The sequence below is a fragment of the Lissotriton helveticus genome, chromosome 3_1 (genome assembly GCF_964261635.1).
Source record: "Lissotriton helveticus chromosome 3_1, aLisHel1.1, whole genome shotgun sequence".
Taxonomy (NCBI): domain Eukaryota; kingdom Metazoa; phylum Chordata; class Amphibia; order Caudata; family Salamandridae; genus Lissotriton; species Lissotriton helveticus.
The window spans coordinates 1,902,608,831-1,902,618,095 of NC_136061.1; positions in this window are offsets into that span (position 1 = coordinate 1,902,608,831).

The following is a 9,265-nucleotide window of genomic DNA, read 5'->3' on the forward strand; positions in this document are numbered from 1 at the left end:
CAGCAGATGTGTCACGCATCTGTCTACTCTTGCGTCATGGTGTGCCGCATTGTAAATGCGGCGCATCCATGGTGGCGTAAGAGGTGTCTGCCGTGACGCACAATAACTGGCACATCCCTGCTGATATGCAGGGATGCGCCAGTTATTGTAAATCTGCCCCTTGATGTTTTGATCAGTACATCTAACAAAAGGTTCAGGGGGAGAGATCAGTGAAAACTATATACGATCACACATATTCAGTAAAAGAAAAAAGAATCAGAGAAAAAGAGATAAACAGTGGTTAAAGAAGCCCTTTTAGACTGTATTACTGATATCAAAATTTCATATTTATTACATATAATGCAAGAATAATTATAAAAAACAGATATGCTCAAGACAAAGGTGCTGGTGTACATAAAGGGGAACATATATCACAAACCAGACAGGTGGCAAACAAAACCATTACATATTGGAGTAAGGGAACAACATAAATATGAGTATTGTGTCCTTAATTCAATTTGGGCCACAGAAAAGCGTCGATGGCGTTTCGACCGCTATATTATTGTGCGGTCATCTTCAGGACTGGAAATTTCCTTGAGCAATTTTTATCTTGGAATTAAAATTAGATCTGACCAATCTTTTTTTGTTTATGGTCGTCCATACGTGCTTTGGAAAACAAAGATAGTGGAAAAAGACGCTACATCTAGATAACTTCTTAGTGTCAAGGCAGTGGCTCCACATCTTTAACCAACTGCTCGCCTCATTAATTCGCGACTGTAGAAATTCAAGGGAAATGGATCATTCCGCATCCATACCAGCTTCTTGATGTTTTGAAGCGCCGCACTCGACGAACATGGATTATAGAGTCTCAGACCAGATTTATTCTGGATCTGAGGTAAGAAGAAGCTTGTAAACGATCTGTGTTTAGTTTTGTCACCGTTCAATAAAGGTAGCGTTAAGTAACACTTAAGGGGTCTCAGTAACAGCCTATGACAGGGACTGTTTTTCCCTACAGACTCACAGTACATGAGACAGAATCGCCCCAGTGTAACCTAACTGGTCATGACCTACCGGGCTGGAATTATCACCTGTTTGTAGGTGAGCTGGGTGGCATTAGTATGGTTTCACTTGAACCAGCCCCACACCGAATTTTAATCAGAAATATTTCTATAGAGTTCTAGCTAACCATCTAACGGGGTTTCTTTTGCAAGCACATCACCCGCTCTTCACGAGGTCTCACTAAGATCACACGTGACTCTCCAATATGTCAATCACAACAGCATCACAGATTCTTTCTCTGCCCTTTTTTCTGCTCACTCTTCCTTTCCTTTTCCTTTCTGTTTGCAAATAAATCTAATTAAATAATCTATAATCTAAAAATGTAGAACTGTTGTATATGTAAAGGTCAATCTCGCACGGTTCTTTTGGGTGCTTCCTTTATTAATTGTTAACTGTTTGGCACACCTGGTACTGTAACTCTTTATACAGGTTTGTCTCATATTGTCTGCACAATCGCTATCATAACTGACACTTGTATGACATGTTTTATTTTCCATGTCGTCTCCAGCCCTGAAGAAGTCAAGGGTTTTACAACCCACTAACGAAACACGTGTTGGCTGGTTTGCTCAGGAACACTGCATTACAATGAACTACACCGGTTAAGGAATTTGTCATCTTCATTTGTGAACAATAGGAAATGTGTTGTACTTTTTTCTTTACTCTCTTGCGTGTGCATAGGATTTGTTGCGGTTATCTATTCGGACCATCTGGTCCCAAGTTTGGGGGTTGAAGAGTTTTTTCCCCCACCTGTGGCACAGCATTTATTTGTTCTTTCCCAACTGAAGCACTTTCACATTATTTGGTTTAGCGCCGTTTTGTAATACCTGTGAGATTTAACAACTCCCCCTCCTTTTCAGCCTTCACCTATGTCACCCTGCTCTCTTTACTAATGTTCAGAATTATGCAAATATTAGCTGTATAATACAAAACAATACAATGCATTTGTAAAGGAAGCAGTGACCTCTGAGGAGGCGTCCCTGCGCTGAGGGAAAGATGACATACAAGAAACCTAACAGCAGAGAGGCTAAACAACATCTAAACAAGAGTCAAAGAGTAAGGTTTTAATGCTAATTCTGAAAATAGAATACAATACAGTGCATTTGTAAAGCGTGCAGCTACCAATAACATGACATTTCTCCAAACTTTAACATTGTGATACTAATTGGTAAATACCTTTGGCAAAGATTGATCTGAAAGCCATTTGGCAACATAATAGCCCATTTCACTTTTAAATTTGAATTTATGATCTGATGTTGACACAACTGTTCTTTTGAGGTCATGCCTACGGACACTTTTAGCTGTAACTCCAGCACCATGCAATATATACATGTATAAAAGTGCCTTGGGTCAGCCCTCTTCATCCACTACTCTGTGCAACTGTCATTCACATTTTCCTTTTACCCACATACAAGCCCTATTTATGAAGCCTTTTGCCTTGTCCTTGGCTTCACACAAGGTGACTCAAGGACAAGGCAAAGGCTTCAGTAATAGTCACAAAGCCACACAAGGCTTTCTTTGCATTGCCTTGATTGGTTTTTGTAAAGAAATGTAATGCCAGGCAGCTGCTTGTTCTGTGTTACATTACATTTCAACTTGGAAGAAGTTTCATGGGTGGAGTAGAGGTGTCCCATGCATCCACCCATGGATATTGGCACATTCCCAGATTAAAAAGCCTTGTAAACCTGGGAAAGTGTCAAAATGCTTCACCTTCCCAAGTGAGGCATAATGAGGAGTAATACCTTTAGTACTCCTCGCTATTTTCTATTCCTAAGTGTGCTGCATTCTGCAGCACAAATTTAAAGAGGAAAATGCCTCTAAGGGTTGTTTGTGGAGGAAGGTGTTCCTTCCAAAACATAAACACGCCTGCCTGTAACCCAGGCACCCCTGCACTACAGTGCAAGGGTGCCTGCGTTGGTGCTAGGTAGCACACAGTGCGCCAGCACAAGTAGAGATCAGAAATGCAACATATCTTCGTAAATATGGAGCATATCTACTCTCCCCCTTTCCCGCAATGCACCACAACAACTTTGCTTGCTGCCTTGCGTTACGGGAAATGTTAGTAAATGTGCCCTACAGTATGAATCAATAATTTCGCCCTATTTAGCCTCTGGATCTCTTGCACTGTGAGTGAAGGTATTTTGCCCCATTAACTGTGTACACCTACCTAAAAGGATGTACATACACTTAAATGCTATGGTTAGTGGGCAAATAGTTTACTTTACCAATGCTATTTTGTTTCCATTCTTTTTTTTTTTTTTTTTTTTTTTTTTCAAATCATCCCTGTGGGTTTAAACTATGCCTTTAGGCAATGGTAATGTAAAGTCAAAAAAATTTTTTATTTGAACTTTTGAGAACAATTGTTGGGACCTAAACGCCCTCTGCATTGGTTATGGACGTGTTCTCCTGCTCTGAGTGCCCAACTGTGCATTATTCTGGATCCATAATGCTGATTTTCGTTGTCATGGGCAAACACAGTTCATGTGTGTGCACCATTACATAGGCCGGTCTCAAGGATTGTGGTCTTGTTGGTCCAGGAGGTGCGCACAAAGGGCTACCCTTATAGCGGTGCAAGGCTACTGCCTTCACCAGGAGTTAAGCAGAAAAGGTCGATGGTGGTGGCATACAGTGCAGCGATCAGTAGGAGTAAACGTTTCCTTTCTAACCTATGTCACTCGAGGGAGGCCTACAGACTCACTCACATTTTTTATGTTTTGCTGCTGTGTGCTTAACTCACCTTTTGCCTACATCATTAGATGTAGAGTCCTGCACAGTGCAGGAATGGTGACTCTGCGCTGGATGTATATGTGCCTGGGAAGGGTATAGCACAGGGCTAGAGCAGTGCTGTGTACTGCTTGCATGGTGAGTATTTGTATTGTATTGTATTTATTATTTATAACGCGCAACTGTCACCCTACGGGTATCCTGGCGCCAACAGAAAATAGTCAGATGGAAACAACAATACACTGGCTGTCATGTCATACAAAAAACACCCGCCTGGACTGTTAGATGGACTCAAGAAGAATCAAACTTTGGCGAACAGCCATGTTTTCAGGCTCTTTCTGAACCCCAACAAGGTGTCCATTTGCCTGATATTCTGGGGGAGCTCGTTCCACAGTCTAGATGCAGAAGTGCAGAAAGCTCTGCCTCCCATCCTCGATCTCCTAATCCTGGTAGTTGCTGCCAGACCCAGGCTAGAGGAGCGCAGGGACCTTGTAGGCTTATACCAGGAGAGCCTTTCCTGTAAGGGAATAGGTCCCATGTTGTGCAGGGCTCTATACACAATACATAGGGACTTAAAAGCGACTCTGCTCCCGATTGGCAGCCAATGTAAATCTCTAAGCGCCAACGTAGTGGAAGAACTACGAGGTCTATTGAGAGCCAGCTTAGCCGCTATGGACTGGACCCTCTGGGGCCCCTGTAGGATGTATGAGGGGGCCCCTAGATATAGAGAGTTACAATAGTCCAGTCTGGCCATGATCACACTCCTGACCACTAGCGGTCTAGACTCATCAGGCAAAAGGGGCAAGATCTGTCTGAGTGCTTTCAGCAATCCAAAACAGACACTGATGGTTTTATTGGTCTGGGAGTGCGTGTATTGGGAGTATTTATACCTGTGAGGGATACATTACATAGGATTAGTGTTGTGCAGTGCATGCACAGTGGAAGCATGTGCCTGGTGCATGTGCGCTTGCAAAAAGTTCAATACATCAATGGCGAAGTGTTGAGCAGCTCTTGCATGGTGAACGCATGTGCTGATAGTGTGTGTTTTTGCAAGTAGCACAAGACAGAAAGATACAGTACTGAGCAGTACACACAGAATACATTTGTGGGCTGAATGTATATGTGTCTGTGATGGCACAATGCATGGAGCTAACAGTACAGAATAATATATGTGCTATGTCGATACACTGAGCTCAAGTGTACCTGCCATCCTACATTAGATGGAGGACTCCGGGTTCCATTTTGGGAAAACCTGGCCTGCCTGGTGAAGATATGAGGAGTACAGGAACCCCCCGAACAGATTTGTGTATTGCTGCATTCCTGTGAGCTGGGTGGGACACACTGGAGAAGGGAGAGAGACACTTCCCCTTTACATTTCTAAGTGTGCTCTTTGATACAGTAATAGATCACAACTAAAAGGCCTGGACACGTTATGTTATGTTATACGTTTTGTAGAGTGTGCCGCTGCCCCAGCAAAGGGGCGTTCCAGCGCTAAAACTGAAAACTGTTATAGGCACTATAGGAGAAGCACAGGAGACCGATTAAGCAGGAAAGAAATGTGTTTTAATGGCTTTACGGAACAATTCATGGTTTTGGATGCTTCTGATACTCACAGGAAGAGAGTTCCAGAGATTCGGAGCGAGAACGCGAAAAGAACGTCCTCCCACTCGGGCTTTTCTTACCCGGGGGACTACCACCAGGTGCAGGCCCATTGAGTGTTGCTGGCAGGTGGGTGTGTAGAGCGAAAGGAGATTGGCCAGAATATCAGGGGAATGAAGGTTCAGAATTCTGTGAGCGATAAAAAGAGTTTTGAACTCGATACATTTCACCACCAGCAACCAATGCAGTCTGTGAATAGCGTCAGTTGTAGGACAGGTTCTCGGCAGGCTGAAGAATGTCTGGGCCGCAGCATTTTGTGCCCTTTGTAGGCGGAGAATCTTGGCTCTGTTTGCCCACAAGTATAGGGAGCTGGCATAGTCCAGCCTAGATAGAATGGGGGCCTGGACGATAACCTGACGGATGGTAGGGTCAAAGAATCCCAACAGCGGTTTAAACCCATGTAGGAGCCAAAAGCAGGTCCCAACTACTGCTTTGGCTTGGGCCTGAAAAGTAAGAGCAGAGTCAACCCATACTCCCAGATTTTTGATGGTCTGTTTAGGGACAGGCGGACTGTCCTAAGTGAAGGCCAGCAACGCTCACTCCACAGTTGAGTGTCTTTCCCCATCAGCAAGATCTCAAATTTGCTAGCATTCAGTTGGAGGCAATTGGCGGTCATCTAGTCTGCAATAGCTGGTAAATTCTCCCTGAACTTAAGCGCATCCTGCACGGAGTGGTCTGCATAGGATACCACAGTTAATCCTCTGTTACTGACTACTGCTGCTAAGGGTTGAATGTATATGTTGAATAGGGTTGGGCTCAAAGCAGGGCCCTGTGGGACCCCTTGGTGGACAGCATGTACCTAGGGGCAAAAAAGGGGGGACAGGCACTCGAAACACTCTCTTTGATAGAAAGGAGACAAACCAGCAGCAAGATCTGGTAGGACACTGTCGAATGCAGCGCTTAGAACCAATAGTATCAGAGCTGATGTGCGGCCAACATCCAAAGCGCCCCTTAGATGTTAAGTTACAGCCAGAAGGGCAGTTTCCGTGCTGTGATGTGGGCGGATGCCATTCTGGGAAGGGCCAAGCAGATTATTATTTTCGATAAACCTCGTAAGAAGAGAGTTGATGTGAGGTTCGGCGATCTTAGATAATCACGGAAGGAGAGAAATAGGCAAAAGTTGTGGGTTTTTTAAGTCAAGGGACCACCATAGCCATTTTCCAGGCCCTGGGACTACCGCAGAGGACAGAGATAGGTTGATCTGTTTGCAAAAGGGGGAGAGACGATGAGGATCCTGATTTAAGTTTATTGCAGATCGTGCACATTCCCTCTTGAAAGAGTGCAGGGAAGACAGAGAGTGTGGGGTTATCATGGGTTCACCGTGCAGGGCCTGTCCTGATCTTGGTGTGGGGGAAGGTCCTGTAGATGTTCTCGACCTTCTTAATAAAGAAGGCGGCAAGGACTTCACATTGCTGATTGGAGGAGAGAGGGGGAGCTTTGGTTGCCCCGCAGATTTGAGATCTTTGAGTATGGAAATGATGCATTTGGCAGTGTTACTGCTATTTCTGATCATTTCCTTAAAATAAGCTGCTTTTTCCTTCTGGCTGGCCCTGTAATGAATCTTGATGGCTACCCAATATTGCATTTTCAGAGTTGGATCGTAGTCACGCCTCCATGTCCGTACCTGGCTTTTGCAGGATTTCTGGGCAGAAGCCAGATTGCTATTATACCACTGACTGTATTGAGTGTTATGGCTCTGGGATCACCTGGCTGGAATGAGAGTATCAAGGGAGTGCGAGATCCAGTCTGATAGGGTGCTTAGAGCCACATAAGGGTCATGCGGCAGGTTCGGTGTGTGCCTCAGGAGCAGGGCACAAAATTGCTTGGTGTCAAGTTCATGCCAAGGGCATTTTAAGACCAATTTCCGAGCTGCGCACTGGAGGGGCGCGACTCCCTGAAGTGCCATGGCTACCAGATAGTGCTCAGACCAACTCATAGGAATGGGCATATTAACGTGAGAGTGGATAGGTTGGAGAAGACCGGATCTAATAAGTGTCCAGCAGAGTGGGTGCAGCCTGGTATGCGCTGTGCAAGTTGCAAGGAGTCCAGGTAAGCTAGGAAGTTGCCTATCTCACACACTTGATTAGTTTCTAGATGCAAATTCGGGTCACCTATGATGCTGAAATTGACCGGTCTAATGGCCAGTGTGCCTGATGCAGCGATCAGCGCATCCCTGAACTCTTTGGAAGGGCCAGGCAGGTGATAGACCAAGAGCCCAGACAGTGTGAAATTGGCATTGAATGAAATCTTGAAGCGAGCACACTCCCAACCCACCAGGGCCTCTTTAGTAATAGTGCAGGTGTAGCCAATTTTAAAGATGATAGTGATGCCACCACCCCGAGCTCCTCTGTTCAGTGTCGCAATGCTGTAACCCTGGGGCAGGGCCAGGCCAGCCTCTGGATCTGTATTGGCCATGAGCTATGTCTCTGTGAGGAAGAGAATGTCTGGTGACTCATCATGAAGTATGTCATATACCTTGGCGAAATGCTTTACTAGAGAGCGGCAGTTTAGGCTGAGGAACTTGACATCGTGTGAAGGGGGTGGGAGAGTCGCGGCGGCCCAGGAGTTGAACCCGCTACACCTACAGCAAAAGGGGCCCTCAAGTGGGACACAGAGTTGGTGGTCGCAAGGACCTACCCCCTTGCTGATAGCAAATAAGTCTTCCGGAAGTACAAATGTTTGGAGCAGGCCAATCCGGCAAGATGTCTGGTGGCTGGCATCACCCAGGCGTCGACGGGCACAGACAGGCTTGCCTTTGGTGCGCCTGCTGCGAGCGTCTGCTGCGCATCCATGCCCCTGCAGGCATTAAGTGACCGGGAGGCACAACTGGTTCCTACCGGTCAAGCTACTGATTGGAGGAGGCGGACCAATCAGCGCTCAGCCTGGCCGAGAAACGTGGAAGCAAAGTGAGCCTCAAGTCAAAAGAAATCCCCAAACACAATTATCAGCAAATACAAGCAATACAACTTTTAAAATAGTTAGGCAGAATGCAAAGCAAAAACGTGCATCAGCTAGGTTCTCACGGTGCTCAGACCTGTTTGGCAGCGATGCGCGTCCGTGCCCCGGCAGGCATTAAGTGGCCGGGGGCACAACTGATTCCTCCTGGTTGAGCTTCTGATTGGAGGAGGCGGACCAATCAGCGCTCAACCTGGCCGATGAACGCGGAAGCGAAGTGAGCCCAAAGTCAAAAGAAATCCCCCAAAAACAATTACCAACGAATGCAAGCAATCAAACTTTTAAAATAGTGAGGCGGAATGCAGAACAACAAACGAGCGGCAGGCAGGTGCTCAGAACTGTTTGGCAGCGATGTGGATCCGTGCCCCGGCAGGCATTAAGTGGCCAGGGGGCACAACTGGATCCTTCCGGTCAGCTGCTGATTGGAGGAGGAGGACCAATCAGAGCTCAGTCAGGCCGTGGAATGCAGAAGCGAAGTTAGCCCAAAGTCAAAAGAAATCCCCAAACACAATTACCAGCGAATACAAGCAATACAACTTTTAAAATAGTGAGGCAGAATGCAGAGCAACAAACAAGCATCAGGTAGGTGCTCAGGTACTCAGAACTGTTTGGCATCTCAGTAGGGAGATGGGGCTGATAAGGGAATCATAAAGAGTAGGGCTGGGAGCCCAGGATTAACCTTTGGAGGCACATATCACTGTGGTTGACATCCAGTTGTGAGCTCTAGTCACTCCCATGGCTTGTGTTGGGGGACTATCAACTTCGGAACATCTCCTGCTGTGACAGACAGCTTTTCAAGAGGAAGAAGAGAGAGGGAATCATATACACTTCAAAAGAAGCAGAGCTCCAACATAAAACTTCACAGAGCCAGACCCTAAATCACAATTGGTGT